This window comes from Monodelphis domestica, chromosome 3, assembly GCF_027887165.1.
Source record: "Monodelphis domestica isolate mMonDom1 chromosome 3, mMonDom1.pri, whole genome shotgun sequence".
NCBI classification, from domain to species: Eukaryota; Metazoa; Chordata; class Mammalia; order Didelphimorphia; family Didelphidae; genus Monodelphis; species Monodelphis domestica.
The window spans coordinates 484,730,818-484,736,696 of record NC_077229.1 but is presented as its reverse complement, the minus strand read 5'-3'; the positions used below and the strand labels follow the sequence as shown (position 1 = coordinate 484,736,696).

General features: G+C 35.9%; 1 long non-coding RNA gene across 1 annotated transcript; it reads right to left on the bottom strand.

The window, feature by feature from the left end:
* Positions 1–430: 430 nt before the first annotated feature.
* LOC100012084 (uncharacterized) lies at positions 431–4,860 on the bottom strand. The gene is made up of 3 exons (XR_463861.3): positions 4,803–4,860; positions 3,628–4,452; positions 431–445 (listed from the first exon to the last, which is right to left on the bottom strand). It is a non-coding gene; the product is annotated as an uncharacterized LOC100012084 (long non-coding RNA).
* Positions 4,861–5,879: the final 1,019 nt, after the last annotated feature.

Sequence of the window (5,879 nt, the reverse complement as noted above, 5' to 3'; positions counted from 1 at the left end):
AGGAACTTGTTAGAAAAACCACTATCCACATCCAGAGAAAGAACTGTGGAACCAGAAATGCATTAGAAAAATATATACTGGATCACATAGTACGATTAGGGTTTTGATGTTAAATACGAATAACATAGAAACAGGTTTTGAACAATGATAGATCATCTATAACCCAGTGGAACTGCTTGTAGGCTTGGGGGTGGGGGGAAGAGAGAGCGGGGGAAGGGGGGTATTATGTATCATGTAACTATAGAAAAATATTCTAAATAAAAATTAAAGGGAGAGAATTGGTCAGTATTAGGGAGACTTGTCATCTCCATGGATTGTTCAGTCATGTGAATTGTTCTTTTGACTTGTCTCCAAATTATGGGCTTTGGTCAGCTTCAGAGTAGTCATCTAGATTTTTTCATATTCAGCTGTTCCTGAAAGGTTCTTTGCTGTAGATGTTCATTTCCTGTGTAAATAAAAACAAACCAAAAACCAAAACCAAAAACAAAAACCTCTATCCCATATTATAATTCTAGGGTTTTTTTGTTGTTTGTATTTGTAAAATAGGTTACTCCAATTCAAGTTCAGTGATAATACAAATAAATTAACTTACAAGAGATTCATTGTAACTCCAATTGAAACAAAAACTTGGTACTGTGTCTTAAATAGTGGAAAATATTTGTTTGCTATACACATTCACATTTCTGGGCTTCAATTACTATTGCACTTTGCTTTGATTATAACAATTTGCTTCAAAAGGAAAGACAGGCAAAGGATTATAACATTGTTTGACTTCAGGTAAGAGTCAGGGTTATTCTTTCCTTTTGATTGGTGGATACAGTTCAATGATCTAATTAGACAATTATATCTGAATTCAAAACTCTAAATTAATATTAATTGCAATCCCCAAAGCTTTTACCTTAAACAGCCAATCTCTCACCAATTGTGGCTTGGAGCTGAAAAATTTCCAAGCTTCACATACACAAGGAAAAATTTGATTTTATGTCATGATAACCAATTTTTCTTTCCAATAAATATCCAGTTTTTTTCTAAGTTTCAACACTCACTAACAATGCTTTTAAGGCTATCTGGCAATCCTTCCCAATTTCTACAGGAAAAGGGTTAACAACAATTTTGTTGGAAGTTAAATTTCCACCAACATTCTCTTGATTGCTGGTGCAGGGTCTGGTCAGTAACTTGGAAGAGAATCAACATTATTTTAATATATAAAATCATATCTTTTGTACATTAGCAAAACCCATTTACCTTAAACTTTTGGTTTACAATACAAATCATATGTCAACTGCAAGTAAACATGATCAATTCCTAACAAATTGCTTCTACACATAGTTTACATTTTTTTTTAAAATTTAAACCCTTACCTTCTGTCTTGGAGTCAATATTGTGTATTGGCTCCAAGGCAGAAGAGTGGTAAGGGCTAGGCAACGGGGGTCAAGTGACTTGCCCAGGGTCACACAGCTGGGAAGTGGCTGAGGCCAGATTTGAACCTAGGACCTCCCATCTCTAGGCCTGGCTCTCAATCCACTGAGCTACCCAGCTGCCCCCTGCATAGTTTACATTTTAAACACATATTTTCAGCTTTTTCAGTGTCACATTTGCATAGACATGTTTTGGTTACACTCAATATACAATTTTGTCAAAAATTCAATATTTTTGTACCTATAAATTTGCATGTTTTAACCTTGTATTAAATTACTCTCAATGGGTATTGATTTAAAACTTCAGAACTTTCAAATGGATATTCCAAAATATTTTTACATAATTGATTAAATTCCACCAATTATATTCTGATATAACATTTGTTGTATGTATTTTACACTAACTTGTATTTTAATGCATTAGTCTTCAATGGCATTTCACAATAACAGATGACCAATTTTTAAATTTAAACCAATTCTTTTTGATGTTTTATATTTTTTTACCATTTATTAGTAATATCTGCAGTTTCTCCCTTTTTATTTTAAATCTGAATTCCAATTGTGGTGAATTATGGAAATCTGCATTTTTTGAACAGTATTGTCATAAGGGTGATATAATAACTTCTTATTCATGTTTACACTTTACAGAGAGCTTGAGTTGGCACAAGTTTCTTAAGCATTTTCACACTTGAGTGGTCACTGTACTTTTCTGAGTCATTGTTTTACAGGTAGCTTTATCTGAAAACTGTTCGGCCAATTTCCTTAGATTGTATTTTATCCTTTGTGATTTTCATAAAATATGTATCTTTTGACCTGTTGATAGAATTCAATAGTGGGATCAATTTGTCCCTTTCTCTATGTTTCCTCTCTCATGGCCAGTGAGAAATAGGAGGAGAAATGTTTGGCAGATTAGCTTATTTGACTCTTGCTTTAATGAGAGCATAGTAAGATTTCTTTTCACGTAATTAAATTTTGTCTAATTTTAGGAGACTCAAAAGGTTTTACAATGCTATTTCTGAATCTTTCAAACAGTCTCTGATTTTTCTCCTTCATTCTTCCCATGGGTAATGAAGGAGAGAAAGAGAGGTAGTGAGGTGCAAAGGACCTCTTCATTTCCCCCCAAAATTAACCCTCCCAGTGCACACATACAGACTACATACATATAACATAGATTCATGAAACAGACATTACAGATTTACAAGACATGTAACTAATAGGTTTTTCTATTAGAGGTTATACTGGTTCACCTTTTTCCTTGTGAGGATCCTGTGGTTATACAGAGCTTCAAGTACCCATCTAGGGAAGCTTTATCTGGATATGATTTGACGGCTGTCTTACAAAATGAATTAATATGTTCAAAGGCAGGTTGTCTGACTAAATGGTTTTCTGCTTTGGGGTTCTGAATAATTCTAGAGACTGTCTGTGACAATCTGGAGACAAATTCTTGGAAAGGTTCCTCTGGTCCTTGTCTGTTCTTGCTTAGCTCCTGGGTCTTACTGGTGGTGGGAAGTCTATGCCAGGTCTGCAATGCTATGACTTTAATTTGCTGGTATACTAGTGAATTATAAGCCAAATGATTTTGAATTGTAGCATAAGCTCCTTTCCCAGTAAGCATGTCATAGGTAATTCTAAATTGAACATTCCTATTGTTTTCTGCCTGAATCTTTACTTTATCCTCATATTCAGACTTCATTTTTAACTGGGGCTATAGGACCATATTAAGAAGTAGCTTGGGGGAAGCTGGGTGGCTCAGTGGATTGAGAGACAGGCCCAGAGATAGGAGATCTTGGGTTCAAATCTGGCTTTAGAGACTTCCTAGCTGTGTGACACTGGATAAAGCACTTAATCCCTACTGCCTAGCCCTTATTTACCACTCTTCTGCCTTGGAACCAATACCTAGTATTGATTCTAAGACTTTGAAGGTAAGGGTTAAAAAAAAAAAGTAGCTTGCTTTAAATTTAAAAAAAAAAACATTTTTAATGGCACAGGCTGATGTATCTATATAAGATTTCCCTGTGTGTCAAGTCGGCTCTACTGCTGGGAAAGAGAAATATTGTAGCATTTCATCATTTATGTCCTGATTTTTCTCTATGGTTAGTTGTAACAGGGACATCATAGGTATTCTATCAGGGGAAGGGGCAGCAGAAGGAGGACAATTGGCTACCTTTGCAGGTGATTCTACTTCCGGCTCTGAGGGAAATGATTCTACCTTACATTGATTCTGTTTTTCTTGGAGAATTTCCCAGAAAGTTTTCTGCAGAACCGGTTTCTTTGGCTGGAAAAAGAAATGTGGAGTACTAGCTGCTTCTGGAAGAGGGGGTGGGGGGGTGGGGAATAAGGGAAAGGTTTGGTAGAGAGAAAAGACTGATAGATCCAATAGTTTTACTCTTGGCTATAAAATTCTCTTCTTGACCCCTAAAATCCTTTCTACCATACAGAAAGAGAAGAGGTTTTTCTCATCTGAAATTCTGCATTTATTTTTAAGCTGAGTTTCTGATTCGAGCTCATACACTTGGGCACCATTCCTTCTGTTTTTTTTTTTTGTTTTTGTTTTTGTTTTTGTTTTTTTGCTGGACCAGGGGGATAAGAGAAAGGATGGGAGATTTGCTTATGAGGTATGGTCACAAAATAACCTTAGTGGATTCAGAAGAGTGTACCTCTCCCCCTGTTGAAGCTTCCCCTGCAAGAGCTTACTTCAGAGGTTAGAATTTTGAACACCTTCCTGACTAAAAATCCCCAGTGTCATCTTATTTTATACACACCACAAACACAAGAAGCATCTCTTTATGGATCTCTTTATGAGATTTTTTTTTTTAAGACTCAGGCTGCTCAAATTATAAACAATGCTAAGGATTTTGAAATACAGACTTTGATGGAGAATTTTTCTTGATCGATTTTTGGCTTTGCTTGAAAGCATCTTTTCGGGCGTGGAGATGGGGGAATCTTAGGATTTCTTCTTTTCCAAAGCAGATACATGTTTTGACGATATGGCTCTTCTTGAAAATCTGTATTACAACCAGTAGCAGCATCCTACCTGTTGAGGGTGTTTTGTTAGGCACTTTACTTTACCCTTTCTTCCCCCCACTTCCCAACCAGTCTCATTTTTAATCATATTAAAATTCTCCTCAGTTTATTTTATTTTTTTTTTAAACCCTTACCTTCCGTCTTGGAATCAATACTATATATTGGTTCCAAGGCAGAAGTGTGGTAAGGACTAGGCAACAGGGGTCAAGTGACTTGCCCAAGGTCACACAGCTGGGATGTGTCTGAGGCCAGATTTGAACCTAAGACCTCCCAACTCTAGGCCTGTCTTTCAACCCACTGAGCCACATAGCTGCCCCCTACTCAGTTTATTGGCTTAAAGTAAATCCTGATTTTTCTCACCTATGTTTTGAATATATCATTGCTTGTTTTCATTCATTTCTGGTGTAGCATGCTAAAAGACAACAACCCCAAAGTGTAAAAAGTGTCACGATCACAAAATATAAACTTTAAAACAAATACAATGCACATGCCATAAGCTTGTATATGAACACATTTTCTTCTAGGTTGTTTGACAATATACAACGATCCCATTTTCCTGTGTGTTATTTATCTGTATACATCACCTAAATAATATTTCTCACTTGGCATATAGTTTTGATTTAGTACAATTTAATTCCTACATATTTTTAGCACCTTTTGCAAATTATCTTTCTAGAGTGTCACTTTTCTCTAAATTTCTCTTCCTCATTTGGTCCAGAATGCATATTATGCTGGGATACTATAGAATTAATGAAATGATCTATCTCTAAGAGTAAAGATACATCAGAATAAGGGCTTTGTTCATGATAATGTATAAAAGGACAGAGTAACTTTTTCAATTAAATACATTACAAAATACTTGCATTGGCAAGTAATTTTTCTTTGGGAGGGGGTCAATTTTTGTATAGTAACTATAACTCAGTTTGACCATTTAGCAAAATATATTTTTAGAATAAAGATTAAGATGAGGGCTAATTGGAAAAACTGAGACAGAAATAGAATCACCAGGAATTAATGTGTTTTCTTTCTTTTCTTTCTTCTTTTTTAAGTAAAGAGATGAGAGAAGACAAAAAAAAAACTTGTTGAAAATAATTTAAATTTAAAAATGAGTAAATGAAATTCATATTTATATTTAACACCTTAAAATTCCATTTGCTTTTCTCCTAAAATGATTCTGAGAAAGTTATTGCACATGTTTACTGATATCCCCAATCTTGATCATTGATAATTAGCCTCTTGAAAAATCTCTCTCTCTCTCTCCCCCCTCCTCCCCTCTCCTTCCCCTTCTTTCCCTCTCCCTTTCCCTCTCTCCCCCCTTTCCCTCCCTTCTCCTTCCTCCCTCCCCTTCTCTCCCTCTTCCCCTCTCCCCCCTTTTCCCTCCCTTCTCCTTCCTCCCTCCCCTTCTCTCCCTCCCTTTCCCTCTCTCCCCCCTTTCCC